This window comes from Ambystoma mexicanum, chromosome 2p, assembly GCF_040938575.1.
Source record: "Ambystoma mexicanum isolate Mex_15411 chromosome 2p, UKY_AmexF1_1, whole genome shotgun sequence".
NCBI classification, from domain to species: Eukaryota; Metazoa; Chordata; class Amphibia; order Caudata; family Ambystomatidae; genus Ambystoma; species Ambystoma mexicanum.
The window spans coordinates 1,169,618,360-1,169,634,785 of record NC_090923.1 but is presented as its reverse complement, the minus strand read 5'-3'; the positions used below and the strand labels follow the sequence as shown (position 1 = coordinate 1,169,634,785).

The following is a 16,426-nucleotide window of genomic DNA, read 5'->3' as shown; positions in this document are numbered from 1 at the left end:
TGTGAACAAAACCTGGGACTAGTCTCGGGCGCACTGCCCCTGTACGGTAGGTTTCTCCTACCCCATCCGTTCTGGGAATGTGCTACCATATGGAGTTTTGACCTCAGTACTTCTGAGGTCGACACTGACCCATGTTACCACCGTTCACAATCACTATTTGTCCGTTTTGATGTCGGAAATAACTTTCGTGCTTATTGAAAGCTCTGTAAAAGTAAATTGTTGAATTAACTAAAACTTTCTGTGTCATTGTTTGAATAAATACACACACACAGAACAACCTCTTTGCTGTGTAGGATTTCCTTCATCCTGATTACATTTTTCTTGTACTTACACCCTCCTGGGTAAATCAGGACTCCGCCAGGCGCCGTAATTTTTGTATTCTACCAAAGGTAGTGACCGAATTCCATCTGAATCAGTCGATTTCCCTTCCTGTCTTTTTTCCGAACCCTGCCTCGGAGGCGGAAAGGGTTCTACACTGCCTGGATGTCCGAAGAGCTCTTAAGTTCTACCTGGACAGGACTGCCGAGCTTCGGAGCTCTTCCCAACTGTTTGTGACCTTCGGTAAACCCCAGGGCAGGCCGGCATCTAAGGCATCCATTTCAAGATTTATTGCTGCCTGTATCACAGAATCTTTCACCGTCCAAAAGCTGAAACCTAAGGGTATCCATGCACATCAGGTGCGAGGCAAGACAGCTGTGGTTGTTTTTCAAAAGTATGTTCCCTGGGAGTCCATTGCTAGAGCGGCTACTTGGGCCTCCCCATCTGTTTTCTGTAAGCATTACTGCCTCAATATGAGCTCTAGGGCTGACGCTCAGTTCAGCCAGGCTGTGCTGAAGAACCTGTTTCAGTAAGGGGTATTTCCATCCACCCGTAGTTCCTGTAAGGAGTGCTTGGGATCTCCCATAAGTATGGAGGAAAGGGGACGGGACATAGGAGTATTACCAGGTTACTCACCGTAGTGCCCACCTTACTCCTAGTCCATAGTCCCCTTTCCTCCATACGCCTGCCCGCCGTCCCCTCTAATAAGTTTCCTCTGTTATTGCTAATGGGTCTTGGACCCTGCGATAGAAAAGGACTGATGCGCGATGCGCAGGGCGGAGCCTAGGTGGGCGGGGTTACAGCGGCGTGCCGGGCCCCGTGCAGGAAAGAGAGGAGGGACAACATTTTGAAAACATTTTGGATGCTTTTACAAAAGTGCTCCAGTCCCGTCCCACAGGACGGAGAGATGTCCCATAAGTATGGAGGAAAGGGGACTATGGACTAGGAGTAAGGTGGTCACTACGGTGAGTAACCTGGTAATTCTTTTACCAGCAGTGCTGAGGTCCTTCTTGAGAAGGCTAATTTGGCTATTTTTTAAAAAAAAAGTTTGATTGAAATTTTATTTTTGATGCATACGCATCTTTACAAAATTATAACATTGTTCGTTAGAATTACATTCAATAAACATCTTTACATCTTTACATCCTTTCCCTTGTACTACATTTAAAACAGTTCAGCTCTCATACTTTGCACTTACAAAAATTAAAAAATGGGCCAGATAAACAAAACATCCAACCTAAGTTATGATGTATAATACATAATTAACATCAAAAAAATTAAAAAAAGACAATTCACTATTTACACTTCATTATTTATAGCAAAAGAAAAAGCAAAATATTCTATAAAGCACAAACATGACTTAAACAGTAAAAATTGTAACTTCACGATTTTCAGTCTCTGAAATAGATAACGCTGTAACAATAATTTTCACTAGGCGTACTGTCGCCATGATTATAGAGTTCGAGGAGAGCCCCACATACAATGCGACCAGATTAATTCTCTTCCAAAAATTGAGTATGTCAAGCTAAAAGCGGTGATCGTCTTCACTCTTTCAATTTCAAAGAATGGACATAAAAGAAAAAGATGTTTTAAAGTTTCGGATGATTCGGCCTTATTGCAAAATCTGCAAATGGTATCGTGAGTACTAATAACAGTACTGTTCCAATATTTCGTTCTCGATTTAGTATTCAATAGATCTAAACGGAATCGCATATATAAGGCCCTGATTTCAGCACTGGGGCAAAGCATAAGATATGGTACTCTTGGCAATTGCTTGTGTCTGAATTTCGCATATTCAGTAAATGAAGCAAAAGATGCTATTTTAGAACGGGTAGCAGCCCAATCATTCCAAAACAAGCGTTTATGAGCTATGATTAGTTTGGATGGTAACGCTGTGGAAGAGATGTTAATCCCCTCTAATATAGTAAATCTGCGCTTGTGGAAGGTTCTAATAGATGTTGAATTGGATTCCTTCAACATGATAAGAAAGTCCTCATAAATAGTTTTCAATCGGAGAGCACATTTTTGTAAAGTTCTTTAGGATGCACCAATAATGACGCACTGCTAAGGAGTTTAGTCCTAATTCATGAAGTAATATTGCATTGGGGAGATAAGTAGGAAGACCAAGAGTAGCTTTCCACAGTTTTGCTTGAAGTTTATTTAAAAAGATAGACAGATCTAATAGACATAAGTCTAAGCTAGACAGCATGATTGCCTCTATCTTTTTAGAGTAGAATTCAAACAACGGAAGTAAAGAGAATTTGCAATATTTTCGGAAAATAATTTTCATTTGATTTTGTAGAGGTAAAGTTTTTTCCGCCAGTGTTATTTGCCAAAAAATGGCAGAAGAGTTGTTTGCAAGGTTGTAACCCAGATAGGTAGTCTGTGTGACAATTTGAATATCAACGGAATCCAATTGCCATCGGAATTTACAAATTTTTTTTTTTTGAGGAGAGCACAAGGATGTTAGATTTTAAGAAATGTATGGTCAAATTATTTGCACTACAAAAGTTCTGAAAGGTTTCCAATTTGTTCTGCAAACCTGATTGGGTACTATCGAATAAAAGCACATCGTTGGCAAACGCCAGCCAAGACAGCTGAAGTTTGCCAAGACGGACAGAGTAAGATTTGGCAGAGTCCCATAACCCTTCGATGTCTGATAAGTATAAGTTAAATAGGACTGCCGCAAGATTACATCCTTGCTTAACCCCAATTGCTGTGGGAATTGGGTCAGTCAGACTGCCTTTACTTGAAATGGGTACTCTGAAAGATGTCTTATGATGTAACAACGCAATAAGTGCTACTAAGTATGGTGGAAATTTCAGTTTAAGCATTTTGTCCCAGAGTCTACTGCGAATAACGCAATCTAATGCGGAGGATAGATCTAGGGATGCGATAAATATTGGACCATGGTGGGGACGATGCGCCTCAGCTTTTAGATGTGCAAGAATCGTAGCATTTAGCTGTGTCCCCATATTTTTTCGAAAACCAGTCTTGGCTTTATTTAAAGTGTGATTCTCAGTGATATGAGTTTCAACCTCCTTCAATAGGAGGAGGGAAACATTTTTAGATGCTACATCCATAAGGGCAATAGCCCTGAAATTGAGGGGATTATTTAGAGGTCCTTTTTTATGTAACGGGATAATGATTGAACTAACCCAAGAGGGCGGAAGATATTTTTGGGTGAAGATGGATTGAAATATCTTCAGGAGTATATTGGCCCAAAACAAAGGGTCATCCTTGATTATACAGGGCGGTAGGCCATCAGGGCCTGCACATTTCGAGGATTTGAGTTTGGAAATAGCAAACGGAATATCCTCGATAGACCATGGACCTAGCATAGGAATGTGAGTGACTAGGTCCACGATATCAACGGGCAGAAAGCTTGGTGGTAACAGATATTTCTGTTCGTAAAATTTAAACCATGCAGTGCCATCTATGGCTGATTCGAATGGAGGCATAGTGCTTTTGTTTGCTGTCCTAAGTAATTTCCAAATATCGCGAATATTGTGCTTACAAATTAGGCGTACCATGTTTTGGTTACCTATTAAATGGAACGAGGATCTAGTCGCTCTTATATTGTTTTTATAGTTACGTAGCAATAGCTTTTTTGCTGTTAGATAACTACTACAAAAGCTAGAGCAAAAATGTATTTTCAAAGTTCTTAACTCACAATTTCTTTCCGATTTTAATTTAGCAATTCGACAGGTCAAAATATAGGCCGAGTCTTTGATTTGAGGCTGTATCTGCGCCAGTTCTGCAAGGGTAATTAAATGATTATTGATCATTTGTAAATTCCATGCAAGAATAACCTGGGCAGATTGCGCCCCATAATCATAGTCAGGCCACCAGTCCCGATTGACTAAAAATGTCAATCGGCGACAAGTAGATGTATTCCAGCGAATAGACAAAAATTGTCTATCGCTCTGAACTAAACTCAGTCTGTAGCTTGCCAAAGGACTTAGTTTCTGCAAATATGGCACCCAAAAGGATGGCATGATCACCATACGATGGAAAAAAGGAAGTGATTGGAGAGATGATACCAGAAAGATATTGTGAAGCCACTATGTAATCAATGGTAGAGCATGCCTTTCCCCTACGCCAAGTTAAAAGACTGTGGGTGAAGGGGTTCTAGCACTACTAAATCCCACGAGAGGAAAAACTGTGTCGATTTTATCCCATTTACGTAAGCTGTTTTAAAATGATGTGAAGGAGGCATCTTTACGGATGCAAATAAATAAGCGTTAAAGTCACCGCAGATCAGCACTTCTGCGGCCGGATATTTGCAGAAGCTTTCTGTTAATACTTCATTTAAAATATAGATGGCTTCTTCAATGTCAAGCGTAGCAGGATTCCAATAATTGGATATCAATACCACTTTTTTTAGCCCAAAAATGTTAATGTCAATGTTTGTCATTAAGAATAATTGAGAGGACAGCGTAGAATTTATTACGAAAGTGAGATCATTGTTCAATAGAATAGAAATACCTCCAACTGGACGACCAGACCCGGGCTGAGTTGCGGTGTTATGAACGGCTGTGAAACCGTCAAGACAAAATTCTTTACAGCACATAGTTTCTTGCAAAAATAGAATAGCAGGAAGATCATTCAAGTTTCTATTTGCAAACCAAGTTAGAAGATTGTTCAGACCGCAACAATTCCAGGACTGAATAGTGAGCTTGTTACATTATGATGTTAACGTAGCGGTAGAGTTCATGCCCGCTGTTTGGGAGGAGTTTTGCAAAAGCGGCAAGATTCCCAAGAGTCCATTCAAAGCAGATGTAAAGGAAGCCAACTGTCCTAGTATTTTTTCATTCTCTGAGGAAGCGGAGGTGGAGTTAATTGCAACAGAATACTTTGTCAAGATTGATGGAGGCGTGAATTCTAAGAATTGGCTATTATGTCGCAGACACATTCCTGGCCACATAGTACCTTCTCAGCCGAGGTTCCTAATGTTAAGGCTAAAGTTGAGACCCCTGATCCATCGATGGGGACCCCTGCCTCACTTCCTCACGTGCTGCAGTTCCCCTCAGGTGATGGCAACCACGAATATTTTCCTATGGGATTTTCCCATTGTTTGAGGCTACCACTTTTTCTGACAGCCTCTAACATACCGCCGGTGCATTTTAATATTAACTTTATTCCGATAGGTTTTATTTGCCAGAACTTTAATATAACTTCTTTCTCGTGTCTTTCTCTAAACTCCTAACCCAGGTCGGGGATCCTTTGTTCGTCCGTTTGGTGGGCTTCTGCCAAGGAGCCCTACTTTCGGCGCCACCGAGTCTGGGGTGGGTCCATTGTGTGGGAGGAGGAGTAGGACCCCTGGACAGGGTTGCCTCAGCAACCCATGTTGCACTCTATCCTGATAGGCTGGAGGGTCTCCCGCCAAGATGACCACTCAACTGTGTGAGTGACAGCTAGGCTGTATGAATGGGTATCTTTTTGCATAAAAGCAGGGTCCTGAGGACTGGAAGAGCAAGACTTCGCCACTGGTACGAAGAAGCCGAAGAGGAGAGAAGCCAAAGAAATCTGCAACAACTGAACCACCGGTGAAGCCCTGCTGCAGCGTCTCACCACTTTTCTCCACACGACGAGAGAAGATCTTCATCTGAAAGAGCCTTCTTCCCTTGGGCTGGTGGGGCCAACCAGTTTGCCAATCGCCTTCCCGGACCTGCCTTGGTCGAATCACCAGTACCCTGTACTCGGAGGCCGGATAGCCAGGCACCAGTCCACCCGGACCGCGTTCTAAAGGAGCGTACCTTTTATTCATCGGGCAGCACCGCGGCTGGTTTCATCCCTGGCTAGTGCAGTAACTCGAACCTTCCTCCACGACGAGAGCCTCTCTTCCTCTGCTGGATCCCCCTAACTGCAGGAACTACCAGGAACAACCACCACCGCAGGAGCCACTTCTTCATTATAGAGGTACATTGTTCTGTCTGGCCGCCCTTTCTTCGCGGTAGCTCTAAAGGTATTTTAAATCCTTTACCTACCTTTTGGGTTGGCCGCCCCTCTCTCTTAACCTTGTCTTTTCAACTTCTGCAACCACCTTTTCAAATCGTTAACCAAAGACTTGACTGCAGCTACAAGAACATTTTGCTCATGGGCCTTTGCCCTGTCCCACAGGCCTGCTGACCCTGGCTACATTTGTTAGAAATGCCTTCTTTAGATTGCTTCTCAACTAGAATTGTTGATGCACCTACTTCATATAACTACCCTTTTCTTCCCCTTTTTAAAACTTGTGAAATGCCATTTTGCTCAGTTTTCATTTAAGTAATCCCTATACTGATGCACTGTCTTGCTTAAACTGGTTCACAAACTTATGGGAAGTGTTGCTAGGTTGTGTAAGAAGCCATTTCTGAATAACTTGTGCTCCCCCCCCCCCTTGTGAGAAATTGTTAGTGTGGTTTTCACTGTGCCGTTTTGCTCAGTTTTCACTCTGGTTCACTTGGTCTACAATTCATATAGGGAGTGTGTATATTTTTCTTTGACTTATTTTAACTTGCTCAATGACTGTGATACATGTGTTTTATTAGTGTATAAAATAAATATGTATCTACTTTTTAATACAAAGCTTTGGTCAGAGTTTCCTTGTGCCATAGTACTGTAGACCTATTGTGTAAACCCTGAATACTGCTCATCTCCCTCTTGAGATAAGTCTGACTGGATGTTAGGGCTTTGTCGCGGTTTGAAAATATGATGTTTCGTAAACAGGATAAGGCAGACCTTAATGATGCAATGTGGGAGGATTTTGATGACCTTTATGGATGAGGCTGGGTTGTGTTATGGAGTAGAGTGCAATAATTTACTTTCATATTCTTGGGGGTTGGGTGCTTTGTGTTTATGTGGTTGTTTGTGTGGTCTTGTTTGTATGTTATTTGTTTGGTACATTCGATTTCGTTTTCGATTGATTTTAAAGTTTGATATGGTGGGATACGGGGTTATGATGTAATATTCTGTTTTATTGTTTCCCACTATTGTATTTTATGCAGTTCAATGACTATGGTTGATGTTACTGTTTGTTAACTATTGTTGAAAATAAGAAATAGAGTTTAAAAGTCTGACTGCTCAGCCACAGCTACCAAGTAAATATTTGTGGTACAGACTGATAAAAAAGGGGATTTATTGCTCTCACCTGTAGTCTCAATCGTCTGTTGTGCTCCCTAAGGGAACTGCACCGGATTCTGCCTAACACCTCCCCATCGGCGTTTTGTAAGCATTATTGTCTAGACATGAGCTCAAGATCTGATGCTCAGTTTGGTCAGGCTGTGCTGAAGAACCTTTTTCAGTAAGGGTTTTTTTTTTCCCATCCACCCATAGTTCCTGTAAAGAGTGCTTGGGAATCTCCCATAAGTATGGAGGAAAGGGGACGGGACGTAGGAGTATAATCAGGTCACTCACCGTAGTGACCACCTTACTCCTATTCCATAGTCCCCTTTCCTCCATACGCCCACCCGCCGTCCCCTGTAATAAGGTTCCTTTGTTATTGCTAAGAGGTCTTTGACCTGGCGATAGAAAAGGACTGATGGGCGGTGCACGGGAAAGAGCCGAGATGGGCGGGGTTACGGCTGCGTCCCGCGCAGAAAGAGAGGAAGGGCTAACATTTTTGCAAACTTTTTGGATGCTTTTACAAAGTGCTCCGGTCCCGTCCCACAGGACGGAGGAATGTCCCGTAAGTATGGAGGAAAGGGGACTATGGACTAGGAATAAGGTTGTCACTACCGTTAGTAATGTGGTTAGTCCTGTCCAGATAGAACTTACGAGCCCTTCTAACATCCAAACAATGTTGAACCCTTTCCGCTTCTGAAGCTGGGTTTGGGAAGAAGACCGGCAGGGAGATTGACTGATTCAGATGGAAATCATAGACCACCTTTGGCAGGAAAGAGGATTTGTCCGTAGGACCACCTTTTCCTTGTGGAAAACCAAGAAGGGATGCTCCCCGACAGAGCCTGGAGCTCACTCACACGCCTTCCTGAGGTAACAGCAACCAAAAAAGACACCTTCCAGGAAAGGTGCTTGAGGTCCACCGTAGCCATAGGTTCAAACGGTTTATGGCACAAAGCGGTAATTACCACGTTCAGATCCTACGTCTGATGCGGTTTGCGAACTGGGGGATAAAGATGCGTCAAGCCTGCAAAGTGCCCCCTAATCACCAGATTTGACAGGGAATAGGAGCACTGGTCTGTAGACAGGTAAGCGCCTATCACCGAAAGATGAGTCCTGCATGACAGAACATGATCGCCCGATTCTAAGTGAGACACGAAGGACAGCACTGTGTCAATCTCATCAACCCTGGGGTCCAGCTGTGAAGCTAAGCACCAGTGACGGAACCAAAGCCACTTGCTCTTATACTGAGACCTCGTCAAGGGCTTGCTGGCTGCCTGAATTATTCGCATGTTATCAGCCGACAGATTGAGATGCTCTATAGACCTGAACTCGGGCACCATGCCTCAAGCTGAAAGATTGTGGGGAGGGGTGCCACAGCTGACGATCCCCCTTGTGAAGCAGATTGGGACTCACCGGTAGCCTGATCGGTGGACATACCGACAGATGCTGAAGCTCTGAGAACCAGAACCTGGCCGGGCACCACGGGGCTATGAGCAGGAGAGAACAGTTCACTGCGTTCCTCAGCTTGGAAATTGTCCGATGAATCAGAGGCAGAGGCGGGAAAGCATAGGCCCTCATGTTGTGCCAAGAAATCTTGAGAGCATCCTCCAGAGAGGAGGCTCCCAGACCATTTCTGGAGGCATACAAGGGAAGTTTCTTGTTTGCCGGTGTTGCGAAGAGTTCCACTTCTGGAGTGCCCCAACACTGGAATATCTGTACAAGGACCTCTGCTTTCAGTTCCCACTCGTAGCTGACCATCGACGCCGACTGAGGGCATCCGCTGTGATGTTCAGCTAGCCCGGGATGTTTATTGCTACCAGCCGGACACCATGCCGAACCGCCCACTCCCAAATCTGGATGGTCAGATCCACAAGAGGAGGAGACTTTGTGCCCCCCTGCTTGTTGATGTAATACATTGACACGAAATTGTCTCCATACGGACACAGACCACCTTGTTGGCAATGGCCGGTCTGAACCCCTTGAGTGCTAGGAAAATCGGCAGAAGCTCCAGATGATTTATGTGAAGGAGCTTGCCCTGGGGCGACCAAAGGTCCGAAACTTGAAGAAGCAATGTCGCACCCCACCCTAAGAGGGAGGAGTCTGTTGTGACCGTCACCATCGGGGCGGGGTCCTGAAAACCTGCACCTACTGCCAGGTTGCTGATCCGACCACGACACCAGGTCTGCTCTCATGGCACCCGGAATCAAAACCATCTTGGAGTCCGGATCCACCACCTGACGCCAAGTGCTCCGAAGAGCCATTTGAGTCTGCCTCATCTTGAGTCGAGCTAGAGGAAGAGCCAGTACACACGAGGTAATGAGGCCCAGAAGACTCTGGAACCACCAGGCCGACATGCTCTCCGACTGCGTAAATATCTGACACGTGGCCAGCAGATCCACCATTCTGTTCCCGGTCAGGTAAACTCTGCAGTCCAACATGTTCCAGCGACAACCCAGGAAGATCAAGTCCCGAGAGACAGTCATGGAAGATTTCCGCCAGTTCACTGACAGCCCAAGATGGAACAGTAGCTGGAGGAGAGACTGAAGATTGGACCCGGCTTTCAGCGGGCAAGGGGTGAGCAACAGCCAATCGTCCAAATAAGGATACACATGGATACCATGCAGACGAAGATAAGCTGCAATCACTGACATCTTCGTAAAGATACACAGAGCCGAGCTGAGGCCAAAAGGAAGCACTCGGAACTGGAAATGCTCCTCTCCCACAGAGAAACGCAGGTATCTCCGGTATGGATTCCATATCCGAATATGCATGTGTGCATCCTGAAGGCCCACAACGCTGAGCCAGTCGCCCGCCTGCAAGGAGGAGCGTATCTGGCCAGGCGTGATTATCTTGAATTTCTCTTGGGGTAGGAAAAGATTGAACTGGGAAAGGTCTAGAATGATGCGCAGGCCAGCCGGGTTTGGTTTGGGCACCGTAAAACGGCCAGGAGTAGAAGCACTCCCCTCGCTCCCCTAGGGGAACGGGTTCCACCACTCTGAGATCCAGCAACTTCTGGATCTCGGCCTTGAGGGAGGGCGACGCTGACTGCTGGAAAGGAGGATTGATTGGTGGGGAAGGGGTAAGCGGAAGCCCACCCGAGCGACTGACCAGACCCACCGGTTTTCGGTAATGGTCTGCTACGCCTCCCAATGAGACGCAATGCGTCTTCCCACCGGGGTCTCGTTCGAGCACAGAGAACCCTCATTTTGCTTGTTTCTCGTGGCGGCACCAATTGAACCTGAGGAGGAGGCTGATGAGCAGGAGAAATATCGACTCTGTTTCTGCCTCCGGTGGGAATTCCCCAAAGGGGTATCGACTCTGCGGGATTTCCGGTCCAGAAACCCCCTAAAACAAGAAGGGTGCCGGGACTGTGACAATGGTCTGTGTCCTAAACAGTGTTTTCACTAGGACAGACGACTTGGCGGTCTGGATGCTATCCTTTGTTTTGGTCCGCTCCAAATCCGTTGTGGAATGAAAAAGCTCCTTGCCGTCAAACAGCAGATCCAAACCTTATCCTGCACCTCCTTAGAGAACTTGCTGGCTTGCAGCCAAGCCTTACGAGAAGTATCCACACTGAGCATAAGGCCCCAGGCTGAAGTGTCGACGTGATGAGCCACCACTTCCAGTATATCTTGAGCCAGGACCCTGGCGTCCGACAAACCCGCCTTAAAGTCCTCCAGCTTTTCAGCAGGGATAAATTCCTCAAACTCCGACAGACCTTTCCACATTTTCATATTCGCCCCCGCTAGCACCAGTTCTGCGTTGGCCTGCCACAATTGCAGGGCTGAGTTAGCAAAAATCTTCCTCCCAAGGGAGACAAGAAGTTTATCCTCTTTGCCCAGGACCTGTATAGCCGTCGAAGTGGAGGAGGCTGCAGGTCTGGACTGCAAAGTGGCCGCAGCCATGACCGTGGAGGAGGGAGGGGGGTGGACACGACGCCAAAGCCACTTCTTCCAAAGAATGAAGTCTGTAGCGTGCATCAATTTTCTTATTGACAAACAGTCCAGAGTGTGGTTTCTCCCATACTCTACGGACCCCGGCCAAAACGTCCTTCTGCAAGAATAAGCTGGTATGCTCTGAAGGAGACAAGGTGAACGCCCCCGAAAGCATGCCCTCCTGCAGAGTGAGTGCCTCGGGTACTGGAACATCCAACAGACACATCATGTCCAGCACCCGGTCGTGAAAGGCTCTGATAGAGCGGGGCGGGTCTTCGCTGTCCTGATCGCCCTGTACATCATCGGATAGATCCGGATCAGGCTCAGTTACATCCGGCACCTCAATCGCCTTGTCCACTGGGGACAATGGAGGTGGAAGAGTTTGGGGAGGCGGCGCTGGCAGAGGCACAGTTGGCGTAGCCGGGACTGTTGGCACGGGTGGGCATATCTCCCTAAACGGGCCCTTTAAAATACTCTCATGGGGTCGGAACGCATACGTTTTTGAAACTTGCTGAAAAAGACGTCCTCCGCCAATGTCTAAGGCCTGACAGGAGGAGGCCTCTCATGCGGAGGGTAATTCCAAGGGCGCAGGGGAGCGGGTTGCCAAGAGGGCCTTTGCCCATTGTTGTCCACATAAATCAAAGGCACTGATGCCGCTGGCAGCCAGACATTGTGCGGTAGAGGCATCTGGGTGTTCCAGTCATGAAGCGGATTTGCACAAGGAAACCGATGTTCACCTGAGAGCACCCCCTACACCTAAAGCTGATGGTGTAGTTGTAAGGGTTGTATCCAAAATGGCCGCCGTGGTCTTGGCGGGAACGGCTGCCATTTTCTCGCCACCTGAGGAGAACTGCGACACGTGTGGCAGTGAGGCAGGGGTCCCCACAAGTGGGTCAGGGGTCTTCATTTTAGCCTTAACACAAGGAACCTCGGCCGAGCCGGTACTGTGTGGCCTAGGATGTTTTTGTGCATGCTAATAGCCAAACTAGCCTTCGAAGGAAGGACCTACGGTTCGAAACCTACTCCTTGCTCTCAACAGCTCGGGGGTCACCGCAAGAGCGGGAACGATGAGGAACCCCTTTCACCGACCAGGCCTTAACACGCCTCTCAGAACTGTTGGTCACCTTAGCCTCTGAACGAGGGACCTCGGACCCGCGTCTGGTAGAAGCCTCTTCACCTTGGGTTTCGAATTTCCGTTCAGTACCCGCCCAGCCGAGGCCTCGGGGCGCACCCTGGTCGAAATGAGGGAAGCTCCAATCAAGGAGGCCTCGGAGCGAGCTCCGGTACTCCACGACTCAACAGAGCTAGGTCTACAAACAGCCCCCACAGGAGGGGCCTCAGATTGTGATCCGGTGTCCACAGACCCCTTACGGAGATCCTCAGAGAAAACTCTGGTACACTTTTTAGGCCTAGACGGCACCTCCGGGCACACCCCAGTAGCAGAGCCTTTGACGCTCCTCCCAGACCGGTAAGACCCCGGAAAGGAGTGCCCGGCCGGGGTGCCCTAAAAAGCAAAACTTACTGGGCGTTTCTTCTTTCTTCTCATCGATGAAGGATTGGAAATGCTTAGGAGTGCGCTGAAACGCCACCTCCCACCGCTTTAACCGACGTTGAAGCGCCCGGACCGAAAGGGAATCTCAATAAAAACACGAGTCCCACCGGTGGTCAGGACCCAGACACTCTAAACAAAGGGGTTGGGGATCCGCCCTAGCGAAGCGTCGCTGACAGGAACAACAATTCGGAAAGTCTTGCTGAAAAGGCATAGTCGGACTACCACGCGATCGCAAGAGAGCCAGAGAGGAGGAAGCTGGAAGAAAAAACCTTCTGCAGATGCTAAGTGCTTCCAGTCTCGAACAAACGGAGGAAAGGACTGATGGGCGATGCGCGGGGCAGAGCTAAGATGGGCGGGGTTACGGCTGCATGCTTTACCCTGTGTAAAAGAGAGGAAGGACTAAACTTTTTGCTAAGTTATGATGCTTTTACAAAGTGCTCTGGTCCCGTCCCACAGGACGGAGGAATGTCCCATAAGTATGGAGGAAAGGGGACGGGACGTAGGAGTAATGCCCATCACGACATGGAGGCTTGTACGAAGTGTCAGGCAGTGATGGGGAAGGCCTTGCGAGAGAGGAAGGAAAAACTGCAGGTAGGTTGAAAACCTGACCGAAAAGCCTCTAGCGTCGAGTCGAGGTCCCGTGAGGAGAAATCTCCTCAAGGCAAAAGCATTGTTCTAGGTCCCGAAGTGGTTCACACAGCTCTTTGTCTTCGACGAAAAAGTCAAAGAAAAGATGCCACCGGTACCCTTCCACCTCGTCCTCGGACGATTCCCTAAAATGAATGAAATGCCCCCCAAAACATTCTTCCCCCGAAGAATGGGAAGCATTTAGAATAAAAATGATGGAGGTGTTTGAAAAGGCTAAGCCTCGGTCCGCGCCTTCTTCGGAAGCCGGCCGGGAGCGTTACCGTTCCGACACTCGCACGCCCTTGAGCCCGGGTGATCGAAGGAGAAAGTATCGGGAACCCTCCAGGACGCTGAGTGGAGAAAAAAAAACGCTTGAGTGGACCGTTTGAGATCACTGACGCTGTCCGGAACCCGACACCCCTCGAAGGGTAAGTCTTCGAAGAGTGCCTCAACGCCTTCGGAGCCAGTTCCATCGACGAGCACTATTTCTTCGGTGCCATCGACTCATTTGTCGATCCCGAAGCCCTCAGCGCCAAATATTTCAAAGGCTCCAACTCAGCCAGAAGCTGTCCAAATAACAGCAAAAGAGCATTCTGCAAAGGCGGTAATGCATTCAGGTTCCACTGATACATCTCTCCCACCCCTCCCAGAAAAGGTTTATAAACCTCTTCCAAGGAAAGATTTTTTCAAATCCTTAACTTCAATTTTTAAAGAACAGGAGGGGTCTGATGAGGAGAATGTTCCTTTTGGACTGGAATATGGCACCCCAAATGTCCCAGAATGCCTGATTTCTGAGGAAAGCGTGATGAGGGATCTGGTGCAAACCTTGCATAATGTTCACCGAAACAGATTTTGGGAGGCCAGAACCAGGGGAACATGCCAGTCACTCATTCAGACAACAAATGACAAAGGTGGTCAGGTACTTAGGATGGGCTAGACCACCAACTCAGTTCATTCAGGATGATCTGACCGATATATTGGATCATGGTCCCACCGAAGATCCGATTTTTACCCTTCCATGTAGCCTTACAAAATAGGGTGGCCAAAAATTGGGAGACCCCGGACTCTATTCCTCCGATGAATAAGTCCCTCACTTCAAAGTAGCGACCCCCGGCTATCTGTCCAAGCACCCTACTCCAGAGAGTCTGGTGGTCCAGGCAGCCACAGCTTCAAGTAAGGTGGCGTACCCTTCTATCCCTCAGAATAGGGACAACCAGCGTGTGGATGGTTGGACACACAAGGTATTTTCAGCTGGAAGTATGGCGTTCAAATCCGGCAACTCCACATGTGCCGTGCCAAATTGTTTGTACGCTCTGTGGGAGTTCATTGCACTTGTGGCGGAGCACATACCAGAAGGGGATGAAGGGGAAGGATTCCTAGCCATTTAAAGATGGAAAGGCGTCCATGCAGGAATCCCTTCAGTCTGGATTGGACACTGCAGATAGTCTGAGCAGGTCCATGGGCACTAGCACAGTAATGTGCAGATTTGCGTAGTTACGGAAGTCAGGTTTCGCACCAGACATGCAAAACCGTCTTCTGAACATGCCCTTTGATGGGGGTCTCACCTTTTTTGGCAACAAGGCTGACTAGAGCCTTGAGAGGTTGCAGACCTCAAAAGCGGCTGCCAAGACTTTAGGAGCTGCTATTAGTCAACCTCAGCCTTTTCGTGCATCAGGACAATCTTGGAGGGGATGAGCCTATCATTACTACTCACACGGAAAAGCGAGAGGAATGGCCAGTCAAAGAGTCCAGTGAAAGGCCACTCGTGGTGGACGAGGAAAACTTGCAAAGCCAGCCCCAGCTGCAGCCTCTTTACCATCAGCGGCTGCAGCAACCGCCACAAAACCACTTTGAGGATTTGCATCACAAGACGCCTGTGGGAGGCAGGCTGTCGCAGCATCTGCAAGAATGACGAGCCATTACATCAGATGTTTGGGCTATAGAAATAATAGCCCAAGGTTACTGCCTTCCTTTTCTAATGCAACCTCCAAAGCAATTCACCAGGGAGACGCTCTTTGAAGTTTCCAGACCCGCTCCTACAGCAGGAAGTCTTAACCCTGCTAGAGAAAGGTGCCATAGAACCAGTACCTGTAGCAGAGAGGAGCAAGGGATGGTACTCCCCATATTATTTGATTCCCAAAAAGGACGGAGGACTGAGACCCATCTTGGACTTAAGAGGCTTGAACAAGCTCCTTAGGAACGACAAGTTCAAGATGGTCACTCTTTCTCAGATCCTTCAGGCCCTTCAACTTCAGGATTGGTTGGTGTCATTGGACCTCCAGGATGCTTATTTTCATGTGCCAATTCATCTCAAGCACAGAAAATACCTGAGGTTTGTAGTTGGCGACTCACACTATCAGTTTCGAGTCCTGCCATTCGGGTTGACGCACCTCAGGAGAGGGGGGGATTCACATCTACCTCTACCTAGACGATTGGTTGATCAGGGCACATTCTGCCGAACAAGCCTTGGATCATCTGAAAGTCACCTGCCATTTCCTCCAGACTGGGCGTCTCCCACAATTTCAAGAAGTCACAAATGATACCGTCCCAACAGCTCCAGTACATAGGGGCTGTATTAGACACATCCTTGGGAAAGAGCTTGCCTCCCAAGTCGAGGGCTCAAGACATTCTTCAGATGGTTTCCAAATTCCAAAATGCCCAAAATCTCCAGGCCTACGACTTCTGAAGATTGCTCGCCCTCATGGCATCCTGCATCTTCCTAGTGCCAGAGGCACGCCTGAGGATGAGATCCCTTCAATGGGCTCTAAAGACTCAATGGTCCCAGTTCTCGTGTCAAATGACGGATGTTCTTCAGATTCGGAACAAGGTTCGGCAGGATCTTCTGTGGTGGACTTGCACAGAGAATATCCTAAAAGGAGAACATTTTTGG

The 16,426-nt window shown here is 47.4% G+C and overlaps 1 protein-coding gene across 4 annotated transcripts in view; it reads left to right on the top strand.

Moving 5' to 3' along the window:
• The window catches only part of FAM120C (family with sequence similarity 120 member C), a 1,585,006-nt gene that overhangs the window by 132,593 nt on the left and 1,435,987 nt on the right, over positions 1 to 16,426 (top strand). The gene's annotated exons all lie outside the window — the stretch shown is intronic.